Source organism: Lonchura striata, chromosome 10, assembly GCF_050655825.1.
Source record: "Lonchura striata isolate lonStrDom1 chromosome 10, ASM5065582v1, whole genome shotgun sequence".
In the NCBI taxonomy this organism is placed as follows: domain Eukaryota; kingdom Metazoa; phylum Chordata; class Aves; order Passeriformes; family Estrildidae; genus Lonchura; species Lonchura striata.
Window position 1 is genome coordinate 20,590,260 of NC_140712.1, and position 16,687 is coordinate 20,606,946.

Here is a 16,687-nt window from a genome sequence, read left to right on the forward strand (position 1 = left end):
CGTGGATGGACTTTTTATTCCCCTCCACTGAAGTTATCACAAACCGAGAGTGGGTTTTTGGGGGTTATTTTTTTCTCTTTTTTAGATTTTTCCACCCCATGCTTTTCTTTTTGTTTTGAAGCGTGGCCAACAGCTCGCTAAGAAACGTGGAAATAAATGGGAATTCTCCTGGTGACTCCAGCCCGCTTGCTGAAAGCGTCCCTAAATCGGGGCAGGAGCTGGCGAGCGGGCCCGATTCTGTCTCCCTTTTGCAGGGAAATCCACCTGCCTCATATATGGGATTTCATCCCGCTCTCTGTAATTTTGGGAGGGGGAGTGGGAGGTGTGTTCGTTCGAAGTCCCCAAATCTGGCTGCCCCATCCCATCTTCCTCCCCGCCCCGCCTCTCGCACCCAGCCTCCCCACGGCCACGCGGGACCGCGCAGGGCGAGCAGCGGGATCGGATCGCGGCCGGCTCCGGGCGCTGGTGCGGCTTCCCGGCGTCTCTCCCTTGTTCCCCACGCGTGTCCCCCCGCTCGGCCTCAGCCTCGGAGGAAACCCCCCCCACTGCCGCGTGTGGGGCTGCAAACACCTTTTCTACACCCCCAAATCAATGAAATCCTCCCGAAATCTTCCCAATTGCAGCTGGAGACGGCAGCTGATGCTGCGAGCTGCGCTTGGGGGAAAGTCCCCGTGTTTTTTGGTTTTTTTTTTTATTTACACGGGGGATTTGGGGCTTCTCTCGCACCCCTTTTTCTGTGAGCACCTTGCAGCCCTGCCGTGAGACGCCTCCTGCACGGGGTTAATCCCGGGCTGGCAGCGAGTGTTTGAGCGAAGTCTATAGGTCCGGCCTGCGATGTATATAATGCCCCGCGCGTTCCGCACGGCCGCGGGGCTCGCCGAAGGTGCCAGCGGGTGGCACCCCCAGCCCCAGCCGCGGGTGGATGTCCCTGAGGGATGCCAGCCTGTGCCCCGAGGTGTTTGCAGAGGGCTCGGTGCCTCCGGTGGGTTCGGGGGAGCAGGAACGGAGGGGGCCGGCTGAGGGGCACCGCCGGGATTATTCCCAGGCACCAAACACCGCTGCGGAGATTTCACATGATCTTCCTAATTCCACGTTTTATATTTTATGATTTCTTGCCAGCATCACAGTGTGTTTCTGTTTAGATATACTAAGCTCCTTGAAATTAATTAACCTGTGGTCAGCAAAAAAAAAAAAAAAAAAAAAAAAAAAAAAAGAAAGAAGTAATACTGGTTAAGCTATATTCCTTTACAACGTTTGGTCACAGTTAGTTACAGAATTTTCCAGCTGTGAGGATGATGTACACTATTTATTGTAATTGAATTGCTGTTATAACACCTTTCAAGAGGAAAAGTGATACATGACAAAAGTTGAGCCGACGCAGGGGCACCCTTTCATCCCTCCCGCCCTCCCCCGGCTTATCTGCAACACAAACTTCACCACGGAGAGCCCCCACTCGTGGCTGAGGCCCTCGGGTGGGTGAGGACCTCGGCCCCGCGCAGCGGTGCGGATCCCCCGCGGCCGCGCTCCGCTGCCAGCCGCAGCCAGGGGCGCTTCGGCCGCGCAAACTGCGCATCCCGCGGGGATTCCCGAGTGGAGCGGGCCCCGCGCTGGGCTCCGCGCATCCCGCGGGAATTCCCGAGTGGAGCGGGCCCCGCGCATCCCGCGGGAATTCCCGAGTGGAGCGGACTCCGCGCATCCCGCGGGAATTCCCGAGTGGAGCGGGCCCCGCGCATCCCGCGGGAATTCCCGAGTGGAGCGGGCCCCGCGCATCCCGCGGGAATTCCCGAATGGAGCGGGCCCCGCGCATCCCGCGGGAATTCCCGAGTGGAGCGGACTCCGCGCATCCCGCGGGAATTCCCGAGTGGAGCGGACTCCGCGCATCCCGCGGGAATTCCTGAGTGGAGCGGGCCCCGCGCATCCCGCGGGAATTCCCGAGTGGAGCGGGCCCCGCGCATCCCGCGGGAATTCCCGAATGGAGCGGGCACCGCGCATCCCGCGGGAATTCCCGAGTGGAGCGGACTCCGCGCATCCCGCGGGAATTCCCGGCCGGAGCGGGCCCCGCTCTCGGCGCTGCCCTTCCCGATCGCTCCATCCGCCGCAAACTGGCAGAGGATGAGGAGAGGGTGCTCGTTTTTAGCCCAAAGCGGCGAAAAAAAGCCCTTCTCGTGTTCGGTGGCAATTGGATTTATTTCCGTCCCACGCGTAATAGATTCTCTGCAGCATCTGAGAGATTATTTTATAAAGCAAATTCAGACCAGGCTGTTCATTAGATCCCATTATTATGAAAAGGGAATGATCAGTTGGGAAAAAATCTATCTAATTTGGAGGGAAAGGACCACAGATTTTAAATAATTTCTGTAACTTTTGCTACCTTCGGCAGTTTTGGCAAGAGAACAAATAAAAACCCTGAGGAGTTAGAAGTGTTTTTTCCTCTCTCTCATATTTTTTCCTTTCTCAGTGCCACACAGCAGCCTTTCCTCCTTCAACTTCAAAGAGGACTGAAAGGACAAACATTCTGATACAGCTAATAATACACGGAGAGAAAGAATTTGCATTCCTTAGCAAATATAAGTGCTCATTAATAGAATCATGTATTTGACTAAGAACATCTTGCCAGTACAGCTGGGAGATAGAAAGTGGTCGTGTGGGGAAGGTTGGAGAAAGAGTTCTGATTGACGCTGTAGAAGCCACATCACCCCCCTTTCCCCCAGTCATCTATATCATGTCAACGATTACTATTAAAAAAAAAAAAAAAAGGTAAAGTAATAATCATAAAGGAACAGATGGGGACAGAGTGCCCTGCGACTTCTGAAAGGCACAGCAAGGACTCGCTGCCTAGAAATTCATCAAGATAATGCTAATTGCACTCTCAGGCCGTGCCTCACCCGCCCTGCCGGGGGTCCCGCATCCGCGGAGCATCCGCGGAGCATCCGCGCCCTCCCAGCCCCGGGGATGCTCGGTTCCCTCTGAGCCCGCGGCCAGGGAGGGCTCGGGGGGCGCGGAGGGGCGCGGAGGGCAGCGGTCCCTCCCTCCCTCCCTCCCCACGCTGATGACTCTACCTAATGGGTGTGATGGGAACTGATAAACCAAATTAAAGTTGCCTTCTGACTGAAACTTTGTTGGCTTGAGTGAGCTGGAGACGATTCTTGTGATTATCCTTATTTTACACTCGTGAGAACTCTAATTTAGTTCTTATATTCCCTACTGTAAATCTGAATTTAGTGTTCCCTGTAGAGGGGTCTTCTCCAGGAGGGAGTATGTAAAAATCAGCTTGACACAGTCCCCGGGAAAGTTTACAGACACCCAGGTGGGTAAACCTTTCCTGTTCTCAGCACAATACATGATCTAAAAAAGAGAAAACCTTAGAGAAATTAAAAAACAACTCAGCCTTTTAAGGTGATTATACTAACTTACACCTATGTTTACTGATTCCCACCTTTCTACAAAGAAAAAATACAGAAATACCAGGCCAGCAGAGCCTGAGTAGGTGTGTCTGTGAGGAGACTTGCAGTGAGGAGATGCTGAATTGGAATTGCAGCTCAACATCGGGGCTATAATTTGTTCTCCTCAGTTCCCAGTCTTAAAAGTGTCATAATTATCAGGATTTTAAAGGTGAACAATATAATTCAAACTGTTATTTTGAAGGACCCTGTAAGTTTATTTTTTACTTTAGGCTTGAACATCAGGTCTGGATATCTTTGTAGAAGATAACCCTTAATTGAGCTGCAAGGTTGAGAGCTTACACAGAGTAAGGTGAGAGTCTTACTCCACCAGATTTTGCTGCTAACAATTTCTTTCTAGGTTTTAAGTCTTTCAATCTTATTTATAGAAGTTTTATCTGTGAGCTTCTTTAGCTTTAGTTAATTTGGAAGTGCTTTTTGCACATTAGGTGAGTGTGTTTTTATTTCTCCAATGCAGCTGAACGTAGCTTGGCTTTGACTTTAGTGGACTTTATTTCATTGGAGATGCACATGAATGTCAGAGGAATGCACAGGGAATGCATCACATGTGATTTTCCAGGATGGTTTGTGTATGGCAAGAGCAGAAACGTGCATTGGCTTCAAAGAAATCCTGTATTTCATCAATATAATCTGTAGAAATTATCAGTCAGGGGCCTGCTGTTGGTTTAGGTCCAGTGGTCATGGGTCTAATAACCTTCTGACTGAATTTGGGATTAAAAAGTCAAAAATCTGTGCTTCATTCAGCAGGTGGGACCCTCCATCAGAGCACACTGATGTCTGCAGCCACTCTTTGTTCTGTCCCAGTGGTCCCCAGCCACGATGGCCCTGGGATAATAGCATCAAGCAAGGAATGCACTGTCTTTTTTTTTTTTCCCTCACCTCTCCCCATCCTTTTTAACTCCCATGGCTGTGAGCAGCCTCGGAGGGTCCATAAGGTTAACAAATTGGGAATTTCAACCCCCTTTGTTTCAGCCTCCCCTGGAACACGCCTGTTGGCTTTGCTGCAGGGCCTTGAACCCAGGAATCCCTCCTGAGCCACAGCCCCAAGGCCCCCGAGCTCACAGGGACAGCCTCAGCAGGGAACTGCCCCAGGGTGAGGAGCCCAGATCTTTGGGGATGAAACAAAATGTTTCAGATGTGATGAATTGGACATCTGTTTCATCAGAGGGAAAAGAAAGGGAAAAAAATAATCAGCTCTAATGAGAGATGCAAAGATATTTTGGTATGTTGATAGGCTGCCTCCTGCTCCTCACAGCTGGAACAAACACTACCTAATCTATTGGCCTCTAGGAATGATTTTTTTTCCCCAGGGCAATATCTTTTCTTCACATCAGATCACTGGAGTATCAGTAGCAGGCACTCGATGCTTTGCATTGTGCTCTTTAGCAGTTTTGGGTTACTGCCAGCCTCCAATTTACCTGCAAGTTCCCTTCTCCCTGGCATGTGGATCCATTCCATACTGGATTCCTTAAACATGATCTTGTCTTCCTGTGCAAGCTTTTATTTTTTATTCACTAGCTCCATGAGATCTAAAAGCATTTGGTTTCTCTGTTAACGTGGTCAGGGGATCTGCTTTTACCCCAGCATTTTCCTGTAGGATTCACCACCTCCAAACAGGGTGAAGAGGCATGAGGGACACATTCCTTGTCCCTGAGAACATCTCAGTGTCGCCCATCCTGCACTGGTCCGAAGCTCAGTGCTGGTGGACACTCTCCTGTGCCAGCTGCTTTATCAAGGGACTGATAAAACCTCCTTGAGATTTTTATTAGCAGCTTTGTGTGGACTCTGAATGGTGTCACAGCACCTCCTGAGGACCCTTTCCTCTTTGGACATGCATTGATTTCATGCACAGATTCAGTTTTTGCAAACAGAACCCTTCAGTTCTTTATGCAAAATTACTTTTCCTGTAAATACAGTATTATTAATGAAGCCTTCTCTGGAAAGAATTTCCTCTCCAGCTCCCACTCACTTCATTCCCATGTACTGTGTTATTCTAGGTGCAGGGTTTTTGCTTTTATTTGTGCTTTCCTCCTTGTAAGAGGTGGCAAGAGGCCAAGCTCTGTCCCAGCCATCCTGCACACCACGGGCTGAAGGAAGCCAGGAAAGATGTCTCTGCTCCTAACCCCGAGTGTGTGCTTTTCATCTGAAAGGCTGTGGCCAGAGATGATGCAAGCTCAGCTGGGATTTTAGCCAGGCACTTGCAGACCGAGTTTTACAGCATTGCCTGAGAGGGGCCAGGCAGGCATCTGCCTTTTCCTGGACATCCTTGCAGCTGCCCCAGTGGTGGCCACTTTCCAAAGTGCTGTCACCCACGTTTGTTCAATCCTTGATGTAGTAGAGGCTCTTCAGGAAACTTCAGGCTCCTGTCTGAAGCCCCTGATAACACCTTGTTGTGCTGTTGACATGGTTGCAGATCCTGTGACTCTGCATATTTCTTTTTTTAGATGTAGCATTCCAGCTTTCTCTCTCTCTTTTTCTTTTTTTTTTTTTTAAGCTTCCCTTTCATTAAATTGTGCTGATGCCACAGAAAATTGTCAGCTGTCCATTCTTTCCCTAGACAGGGAATATGTCTGTATGTATATATATGTATATATGTATGTATAATCAAGGCAAGGGGAGGAAAGGGTCAGGTGTTGCTATGGAAAGAGACTATTAATCTGTGACAGAACTGCTACTCTGGGAGGTGAAGTCTTCCCCTGCACAAAATAAGCCTTTAAAGGGAAGCTCACAGCCTTTCTCCAGGGGACACCTGCCCCAAGTTTGCTGATTTGGTAATTTGTTCCCCTTGTTGCTCGACTTTGATGGTGGCTATTCAACCAGATTTCCACTGCTCTGAATGTAACCCAGTCTCAACTGGTCTGGATTAAATTAGAAAGAAGATTTGTATAAGGTATTGCCTTGAATGCTTCACAAAATACGTGATGGCCAGGTCCTGGAGATTTTCATAAGTGTCTCAAAAATCCTGGGATGGTTTATGCCAGACAAGCAGCTGCTTACACACATCAAACACTTTTCACTTTTAATAGATGCATCCAAAAAGAAAGAAGTGGAAATTGAAGCAAAGGGAGAGATGAATCCCTTCCTCCTCTATTCTGTTAAAATGCAGACCTCACTTGGGTGTCACTTTGGTCCATGCTGGGCATGATTTCATCAGGGGCTGTCAAGTCAACCTGCAGCAATAAAAGCAGTTCTGCTTTCATTTTCTAAGCCTATTTCTGACCAGGAGGGTGGGGCAGAAGGAATCCTCCTTTGGAGGTACCTTTGCAGAGCTGGTTTCTCTTTGCTCCACGCATGGACATCCAAGCACACACAAATGGCTTCATCCTCCCAGGGCTCCCAGCGAGGAGGGGTTGAAGCAGCCACTCCTGACCCACAAACTGCTCTTCATGTGAGGGCCCCACAAAGCCTAGGAAACAATTATTAACTGTGGCAAAGTGGTTGCATTAGAAGTGAATGTGATAAAAGGTAGATTTGCCAGCTGAATGCCTCATCTATAAAACTTGAGGCTGCACTCTGGGTGCTCTTGCACCTTTGGAAGGATTCTCCCTCTGTGGGTGTAATTTCAACAGCTTGTCCCATAGCTTTATCCTGGCCTAGCAATGGAACTAGAACTAAAGAGTTAAATTGTTTTCTTCCCATACAGCAGGATTTTTCAAGCCATTTCACTTTTCCAGCCCCTGCCACTCTTCCTGCTGACTGCAGAGCTGCCAGTTGCTGCTGCCTCTCCCGGTCACTTGGAGGTTGCCTCATGGACCACAAGGTCTTCCCTGGCCAGGGGCTGGGAACAGCTGCTTGGAGGAATGTGAATGAGCAGAACAAGCCTCTCTCAGGGTCACTGGCCTGGTGTGATGTTCACACACACACCAAGCAATGTGCCACAAGCAGCATTTTATTTTTACTCTGCCTGGCAGTCTCAGTTTCAACTTTTAAAAATTTTTCCTTTGCCACAGGAAGCGTCAGAGGGCATTGAGTACTGCATACAATAAGAGTTGGTTTAAATATTAAAGTGTTAACATTTTCTTTGGTGTCTATCTCTTGCATTTTTAAGTTTTCTTCAGCAGTCATTTGATTGATTCTGAGATTTTTGTGCTGCTTTGGACCTTTAAAGCCTGGTAAGAAATTACTGTGTCTTTGAAATCTTTGAGATCTGAACATTTCTCCTCGTGGGCACAGGTGTGTGTTTGTGCATACACATGTACACAGGAAAATGGAGGTATGTGCCTCTCTGGAAATCAAACTTGGCAAAAGGAGAGTTGCTCTTTCCTCTACAGCATTTAGAAAATTTCTCTGACCCCTTTCTGTCTTTTTCAGAGTAGATTTTTGCTGCAAAACCAGTACTCAAAGAGGGGATGTGGCCTCAGCATTGCCTTAGGGGCATTTCTCCTTCCCCACCCAGTTCAGCTGCTGTGTTTTTCGTCAAGAGTGGTGATGCACACAGGGTATCAATCACAGGGGCTCTCATGAACTTCCCAATCATAAACCAGGTAAAGTTCTGTGGTCCAACCAACACTGCTCAAGTAATTTGAGCATCAAGGCATACTGATGATCAGCTGCTGCATGGTTCTGCCAGGCAAATTAATAGGAGTATAAATTAGGAAAAAACCCACCAGGCCTATTCAGAATATTGCCATCCAATTCAAGTTGCTGCCTGGGCTGATTGTCAGTGGTCACTTGTGACAAGATGACTGGTGAGAAGAGGAAGGAGGTGGTAAGTTACAGGCAGACAAAAGAAAAGTCATGAAGAAACAAAGAATACTTTCCAGAGCAAAGAGATTACTCTTTGAGTAAATTACTCTTTGAGAGAGAGGGCTGTTTTTGCAGCAAAGAGCAGGTTTTCTTCACAAATGGGCCTGAATGTCACCATTATCGAGATGGGGGTGCATTCCTCCTCTTGGGAATCCATGGCTTGTTTGCTAGTGAGGGAAGAGGGATGCAATCTCCTTGGTCCCACCAGTAAATCTATCCCAAATAAAACCAAATCTGAGTAAACTTTGCTTGCTTTTGTGGGGTTGTTTTGCATGGAAACAAGTGCCTTGTTAAGCGGAATCCATGTACATCAGTGCAAGTGCTCCTTTAATCCCAAAGTGTTAACAGGGTAAATTTCAAAGGAAGAAAAACTCCCAGTGTCCATTTTAAATTAAAGGACAACTTAAGAGACAGATGTTCTGCTACATTTGACCTATCCGTTATGGTCTTGGCAATGTTTTTAAAAGCTGTCACCTCAGTACCATTTCTGAAGTGATGGGAAAGAGGGACTACCCACTCTGATGCAGGAATGCCATGAAAAGAGGATTTGGGGAATGGAGGAAAAGAGGCAGTAGTACAAATTGTGGCTAAACAGAAGATCCAAGCTGGCATCACTGATGAAAAAGAAACTGAGATATGGTAAGAAATAATGGAATATGTGAAAGAAGGAAGAAGATTGGATCTGGGAAGTGAGGGTAAGAAGTATGGCCTTGCTGAAGGCTGGGAAAAAAGCAGTGGAAAGGGTATCTGGAGGATGGTGGGAACGGGGATTTGTCACTTGGTTTTTGGGATGGGCAGACAGACGGGAGGCTGTGGTGGGGAAGGAGACACAGAAAGGGGCACACAGCAGACCAGGCTGGCCCTCAGAAGGAGGTGGGGAAGGTGGCAGGCGGTGCAGGTTGGGGGAGGTGGGGATGGCTGCCAGCCTGCCTGGTGACGGGGTGGCACTGTCAGTGCTGGTGCTGTCAGGGATGGCAGATGACAGGAGCAGGAAATGGGGAATAACGGGAGAAGAAAACGCTCTCAGCCCCCACCACTGCCACGGGAGGGGTGAGTTCAGCTTCCATCTCTCAGTGTAGCTCCTCAAAATCTGGGGCCATCTGGACACAGTCCTGTCCCTCCTACAAGCTGTCAGCAGCACCGAGGGATTGCTCTGGCAGCCAGGACTCCCTGGCACATCCAAGAGCCTCCGTGCTCATGGCCAGAAGGGCAGATGGCAGCGGATCCACCACGGTGCCTTTGCAGCACCTGGCGTGCCCTGCTCGGGGCAGCCCTGCAGAGCCAGGGGAGCCTGGCCTGGCCACTGCCCTGTCACCCAGCCAGGGGCAGGGACACCTCAGCTCCCTGGGGCATGGGAGCCACGGTGGGAACGTTCAGGATGGCCAGGTTTGGCTCTGGCTGGCTCTGCTGGGTCGGGCATCAGCAGAGCAGCAGCTCGAGAGGGGTGACGGGGCAGGGCAGTGAGGGCTTGGCTGACACAGTGTCTGCACAGGAGCAGACACGCGCAGTGCTCAGCTCAGCCCCATCTCCTCAGCACCTCCTCCGCCCATACATTGAAATTTGGACTGGTGCTTTGAGTTGCTTCTGTGATGGGTATGAATAAGAGTTGCTGGAAGTATTGGCTATTCCTGATCGTGCTCACCTGTACATCAGGGATTATTTTATTCATGAAATGTTTCACTAACCCTCAACCTTCCCAAGAACAACACTGCTTTATTACAGCAAATCTGGTAAGAGACATCTGCAAAGTGAATGCTTTGGGCTAAGAAAGTAATGTGTGTTTTTTTTACTTAGAGCTGCAGAAAATAATACCAAGGATTGCAGCTCTTCATTCTACAAAAAAAAACCAGACCAAACCAAACCCAACAAACAAACAAAAAAACAATTCAAAAATCATGCCAAAAAATCAAGACTTGTAATATGAACAGTATAAAATTTTGTATTAGAGGACATGACATGGGAAGTAAGTGGTGACTGTGAATTGGTTAAAGAGTCAGTTCTCCCTGGCTGTTTCTCCTGTCACCCCAGGCATTGCCTCCTCACAGATGTTGTTCCTGGGAAAGGGAAGAAGTTGTGGTTGACTCGTCCAACCCTCAGCCCTAACAAACTCTTCTGGCAGAGGAGACTCTGAGACTTTTAGCTTAAATCCCATATGTGCATGTATTTCTTCTGCTGGGAAGTAAAGATGCTTTAAAAAATGTCAACTATTTCTGTTAAACTGTAAGATTTCTCCAATCTAGGTATGACATTGTGGCCAAAACCTTTGAGGCAGAAATCCTCCCAGAAGAAAAACAAATTGACCCACGGTGAAGATATCCACAGAGTGAAGCAGAAAAATAAATAGGTTTGAACACAAGTTTTCTCTGCATCATAAACAGGCTCCCTAAACATTGATTTATTAGTCATTCAGTAAAGAAGAGGAGAAAGAAGAGAATAAAAAAGATGCTAGATTGATAAATTTGTAAATGCTTTAAATTTATTTTATCACGTAACATGAAAATTTATGCAATGAATTCATACATAAACAAATAATGAGATATCTTTAAACACACAGATAAGTGTGCACACCTAATGCACTATTAGGAAGCAGAGCCCAGTTTGAAAAACTGATCTCAGACCACAGTGGACTGTCCCAGCTGTGCCACTGTACTCTGGGACAGCATCCCCTGCATGGCCCACCCCAAATTCCCCTTTTAGCAGGGTGGAAAGATGAAACCCTGTGACACTGCAGCCCTGGCATAGATATCTGATAAAATGCTGTAAGTGCAGGGGATGTGGCTCAGGGGAAGCACATATTAGCTGCAAATATCATTAAAGCAGCTACCAATTTAAAAATGCATAAAGTGCAGAAGAAACTGAGCCACAGCAAAACCTGTTAGTGATAAAATTGGAAAGAGAAGCACTGAGTGCCCAGCTGGTTAAATCATGATGGAGGGCAAAATCGAGTGAAAAATAAACACCAGATTTAGAAGCACACTTGATGTATCTGGCAGCCTGCAGGAGCTGGTGCAGAGATGTCTGTGACCATGTCAAAGCTGCCCAGCTCTGTTCAGACGTGCACATGGTCCTGGTACCCTGCAGAGCCTCAGCCCCTCCACTCGAGCAGGGAGTGAGCAGTGACCCACCCTACCCTGGCTGGCCCTGCTGGCAGAGAGGACTGGACTCAGGCTCTCAGAAGAGATTCATCCTCACAGAACCATGGAGCCACAGAATCCTAGAGTGTTTGGGTTGGGAGGGACCATAAAGATCTCTTTGCAACCCCCCTGCCATGGGCAGGGACACTTTTCACCAAGCCCCATCCAACCTGGCCTTGGACACTCCCAGGGATGGAGCAGCCTCAGCTTCTCTGTGCCAGGGCCTCACCACCCTCACAGGAAGAATTTCTTTCTAGTATCTAATCTAAATCTAACCTATTTCAGTTTAAAGCCATTACCATTCATCACTGTACCCCCTAATATCTTGAACATCTATATCCCCTCGAAGGATCTGGAGGCAGTTCTGTCATCAACAGAAAAAAAATTCAGGAGAATGGTATTCATAACCATTAGGTGACTTCAGTGCTCAACATCCATTGATTTCAACACAGGAGAAGTTTTTAAAACATCTTTTATTTTCCTGATTAGCTCCTATGAACTCAGCTTCTGGGTGTCCAAGCTATCACGAAAAATCAAAGGAAGCCTGAATGCAAAGCAAAAGCACAGTTGTCACTTTAGTTTACTCATGCTTGTCCCAGAAAATGAAAAGAGGCTTTTTCTCACTTTGTTTTTTTTTTTTTTTTTAATGCACTCGTGCAACACAGTTGTGTTTGGAGTTAAACTTCTTATTGTCATGTTGGAAACCCAAACTGTGAATGCAAATCTCCTGATGGCTCAGTACCAGACCTGTGAGTCTCATTGCAGAGACATCTTTGAAAATTTGGCCTCATTTTGTAGTGACAAAGTGACAGATTCCTCTGGTAAGGAAATTCTGGTGAGCAGAGTGCCTGGAGGTTTGGCTAATTTGCTAGGATTACAATTTGGGTTTTAATGACAGTATCTTAGTTTTCCCTCAAACCAGCCATCAAAATAGAGCTCTGCTTCTAGAGAAAAGTAAATCCACAAAGATACAAAAGTAGATTTATCCCATCTGACTGGTGCTCCAAAGCTCCCAACTAAGCCTGTGTTCCCCTTGTCACATTTCCTCTGCCAGAATCTGGGTCTGGTTTTAATGTTCTCACATTGTTTTGAGCAGCCAGGATTCTTGGGAAGATAATTTTCACCCTGTTTACTTCAGAAATTAATTGGGATTTCTGTCTCACACTGCTCCTGAGCATATACCTTGTCTTCTCCTCTTAGGTCCTCATTTAAGGACCCAGTGGGATGGGTGGGATGGTTCTCCTGCCATCCTGGGCTTGTGCTGCTCTGTCACACAAAAGGGAAGCCTTGTGCCAGGATCAAGTCCACCAACTCCTTCACATGTTCAAAGACACCTTTTTATGATAGAAATTCTTCTCAAGCCCTTGCCAATTAAGCCCACTTTAATAACTTTGACCGTTTATGTGACATGTTTCATCTTGGAAGAGCTAATAAAATCACAAATTACTGTTCACAGTGCTCCCAAGAGGAAGCTCATCATTATCACATCCTCACTCCTTTGATGGGGAAACTGAGGCAATGTGTTTTAAGGACAAAGAATGGAGTCTTTGCCAAACCACCCAGGTGAGTTCAGTGCTCTGCAGGCTCCCATGTGGGACAAAATCTTCTTCTGCTGGGCAAAAAGGGAGAATCCCCTGGTTTTCCTCATCAGAAACATGCAAAGGTGAAAAAGGGTCATGAAAATGATGTCTGTGGATCTTCCAATTCTCTGCTGGGCATTTGAACTTAAAATGCCAGCAATGCTTCTCTCCCTTGCACTCAAGAGGAAAGCTATATCTGGAGTAGGGCAACATGCCTTAATTTGAGAAATTTAATGCCTTCGAAGCGCTACCAAAGCACAATTAGCAAATAAAAAAACCCCAGAAGTCAAGGCAGGAGACCTGAATATGCAGTTCAAACATCAAAGGAGTATTACCTGTGCTTTCATCTCCCTTTCCTCTTGTGAGTCAAAGATACAACATATCACTGCATATTTTAAGCATTTTCTGTTTTGAAAGCTTAAATGTCAGTGTAATTACCCCAATGGTAATTTCTGTTTGTTGTTCCAGGCTGGTACTTCAGCAGAATCTCCCAATTTTCACATGATTATCTCCATCTCTGCCTTTGATAGGTTTGTGTCCAATTCACTCTGGATTTGAACCGCTTCACATTCCTTGAAAATCTGCTTTGAATGCTGTCAAAGGAGGTATGGAACTGACTGTTGTGGGGCATTTTTGATGTCCTTCTTTCCCCTGGTTTCCCCATCCTCTTTCCCAAGTGCAGGATCACCTGGTTGCACCGAGACCCACAGTTCAGAGCAATCTGTAATGTAACCACCTGGAATAACTTTTACCTTTTTCTTTATTTTCCACCTTTCTTTCTTTAGAATAAACTTCGCTGTTGAGGATTATTGACAAATCTGCTTGAAAAAGACACATGAAGAGCATCCTTTATGGTCCATCTTGTGGTAAAACATGGGTATTTCTTTGCTCATTTGAATGTCAGTGGATTATTTATGCTGGTGCAATGTTTTCAAGAGATAAAATACTCCCCACTGTGCTACATGCAAATCTCTGCAATGTAAACATAAATAGTTGTTGCACATGCATAATCAAAGACATTTTTTATAATTATTGTTGGATAGTTCAGTCCTCTAATAGCATCATCTGGTGTAAATCAGTGGAGCTCTACTGAAGCCTGCAAAGCCCCTACCGATTCGTACCAGATGGGGCTCAAACTCTTCACTCTAACTTTAGTCATTCTAAAAAAAAAAAATGGAGAGAAAGCCCTGGTAGTCCTTGCAAATGAAGTTCTTTGCTCATTCATGGGAAGCTGGTAAAGCAAGAATGGCAGGGACTTTTCTTGATCCATACGCAGCCCTTATGTAGGAAGAACATTTCTGCCATGAGGAAAGGAGGAGGTTCTGTGCCAAGTGAGCTCTTGGCCCCTCTGCTCAGACTCCTGCAAAGATTTGCCAGATAATGGCATTTATAACGTGAACTCCTTTCTGCCAAGATTTGGACCAAGACCACCAGCTCTCTATTTAGCATGGGCCAGCAGCCACTGCCAGATGCTAAGAATTTTCAGTTGTTCAGATCCTGTGCTGCATTTTGAGACACCTAAAGGTGAAGGGCTGGAAATCTGGTTTTCTGTCCCCAGAGCGATCTTGTTTCACTGTCATTCAGCATTATCTTTTCTCCAGCATTGTACACAGCACAAATAACTTTCTAAAGGTACTTTGACACCTGGTTTGACTCCAGCTGAAGACAACAACCTCAATTTCATCCTTGTGTTCTGTAGAAAACTGCTCTGAGTTAATAGAAAAGACAATATTCAGTAGCATCTATTTTCACAAATTAATTCAGACTACATCATTCAAATAGGTGCTAGTGGAAGCTGCCCATGCAGATTTCAATGCTATAAATATACAGTTATTTCCAAATCATCAACAGTGTCTTAACTGCTCTATACACTGTTTTATCAATAGACACAAAATTAACTTTGCTTGTATAAAAAGGGGTGGAAAATTAGGAGTTTGCTCTCCCTCTTTTGAATGCTGACAGCAAAAATATCCACTAAATACCAAAAATTACCTATTAATAATAGATTGGAGGAGAGAGTTTTGACAGAAGTGAAGAGTACACATATACAGCATAGATTTCCTCACCTTGCAAACAACTTAAAGTCTGCATTACTGTGCTCAGCTCTTTCAGGTTTACCTGTCAGATTTTTTCCCCCTTGTGTTTTCCATTTGCCGACAAGATCCTCCAAAAGAGTTGCTGTTATTCTTGCATAGGCTTGACGTGGACATAAACTTTTTTGCAAGAAGCCTGAGCTACTGTTAGCAGCTCTTGAAGAGCTCCAAGTCCGATGTAGGTTTAATTTGTGGTGAGTGCCATGGCAGAAATGTCTAACAATATAAGTCTGTTGGACATGTCGTCTGGGCTGTCACGTTCAATTTGCACATGACCTCCTGGCCAAAAAATGGGAAAGAAGTGGTAGAATGTGGGACTGAAAGCTTATATTATTGCTTTGACAGCTTCACTCATCTAGAAGTAATGCAAAATGCAATTTATATTTATACTCTCTGACCTTCTGTACAGAGAGTGAAACTATCTAATGATGGGCCATGGTAGCAGAGAAAGAAACAGATCTCAATGCAGCTGGAATTTGTCTACTTTTTTTTTTTTTTTTTTTTTTTTTCCTTTCAACCATTCAATTACAGTCAAAAGATAAATGAAACATGAAGAGTGTCTTGGTTAGGTAGTGACACAATTATTTTATAGCGGGTAGGTTCTGGCTCTGAGCCTTGGCAAAGGTTGCCATGCACACCTTGTTTCACTAGATACAGATAATCTGCCTGCTCCCACCAGACAAATCCCCTCTGCTTGGAGGTGTGTCCTTCTGCCCATCACAGGAGGAGAAAAAAGACACCAGCAACTCGGTAGCACTCTTCCCCTGCATTTCAATCTCCTCCAGAAAGGCTGATGCTCTAATCCTATTAACCACCATAAATCAAGTCAGGCTCTGCTGTAAACGGGGCGTGAGGCATTTCTGTGGAAAACAGGCAGAGAGGCAGAATGAGCCACGTTCTTCTCATCTGAGGAGCTTTGTGTCCTCCCAGGGAAAAGAAATAAATGCAGCAGCCTTTGATTCTGACAGGAACCACCAGGCAACACCTGAAGATCCTTAACAAAACATCCCAGAGCTGGGATCAGCTCAGCATCCTTCAGAGGGGCTCACTGCAGCCACGGCCAGAGCAGCAGAATTTGGCTCGAAGATTCAGCCTCCAGCTGCACCTGTTTCTACCTTCTCATCCAAATGAGACACAGGATTTGAAGGAAAAGTTATTTGCAGGGATGAGCATTAAGAGGAGATAGCAAACACAGAAAACACAAAGTGTGGTGTTTATGCATCTCAGGGTATTTTGGACAAAAACATCAGTTTGAACTCATCCTTTCATCCATTGATCCATTCTGCTTTAAACAGGAGTCGATCCAAAGTCCACTGACCTTAGTAGTGAGAGCTTCATAAGTGGTTGGAGGCTGTGAAACGGTTTTAGAAATTAGGTGTTTGTACAAAGCAGTCACTTATTTTCTGTCCTAATTGGTTTCTTGTGGTTTGCCATGTTTTTCTCTTGTACACTGAATTAATAAAAATCACTTGATGAAGATTTCAACTGATGTCTAACTTTCTCCATGGAATTTTTTTAAAAATATATGTGTTGACCATAATGAAACATTAAACTGATGGTCACTGTACAGTTAATATATCAGAAAAGAATAAAAATGCAGAAACAAAGCCTATGAGAAGGTCATGTTTCATAAACAAATACAATAAGATGAGACAACTAAGACAAAATAGTTC

At 46.0% G+C, this 16,687-nt stretch overlaps 2 long non-coding RNA genes across 4 annotated transcripts in view; one reads left to right on the forward strand and one right to left on the reverse strand.

Annotated features, from left to right (window-relative positions):
- The window catches only part of LOC116183995 (uncharacterized), a 34,586-nt gene extending 18,085 nt beyond the window's left edge, over positions 1-16,501 (forward strand). Inside the window, exons 2-5 of one of the 2 annotated variants that reach the window (XR_004148713.3) lie at positions 10,448-10,551; positions 12,798-12,904; positions 13,452-13,526; positions 13,707-16,501. This is a non-coding gene — a long non-coding RNA (uncharacterized LOC116183995). Of the gene's footprint in view, positions 1-1,973; positions 10,552-12,797; positions 12,905-13,451; positions 13,527-13,706 lie in introns of those variants that run through there. The other variant, XR_014957678.1, reaches the window with a different exon arrangement.
- Positions 11,966-16,687, reverse strand: part of LOC144246939 (uncharacterized) — a 66,728-nt gene continuing 62,006 nt past the window's right edge. For both annotated transcript variants that reach the window (XR_014957677.1, XR_013340651.2), the window contains one exon: positions 11,966-16,365. This is a non-coding gene — a long non-coding RNA (uncharacterized LOC144246939). The remainder of the gene's footprint in view (positions 16,366-16,687) is intronic.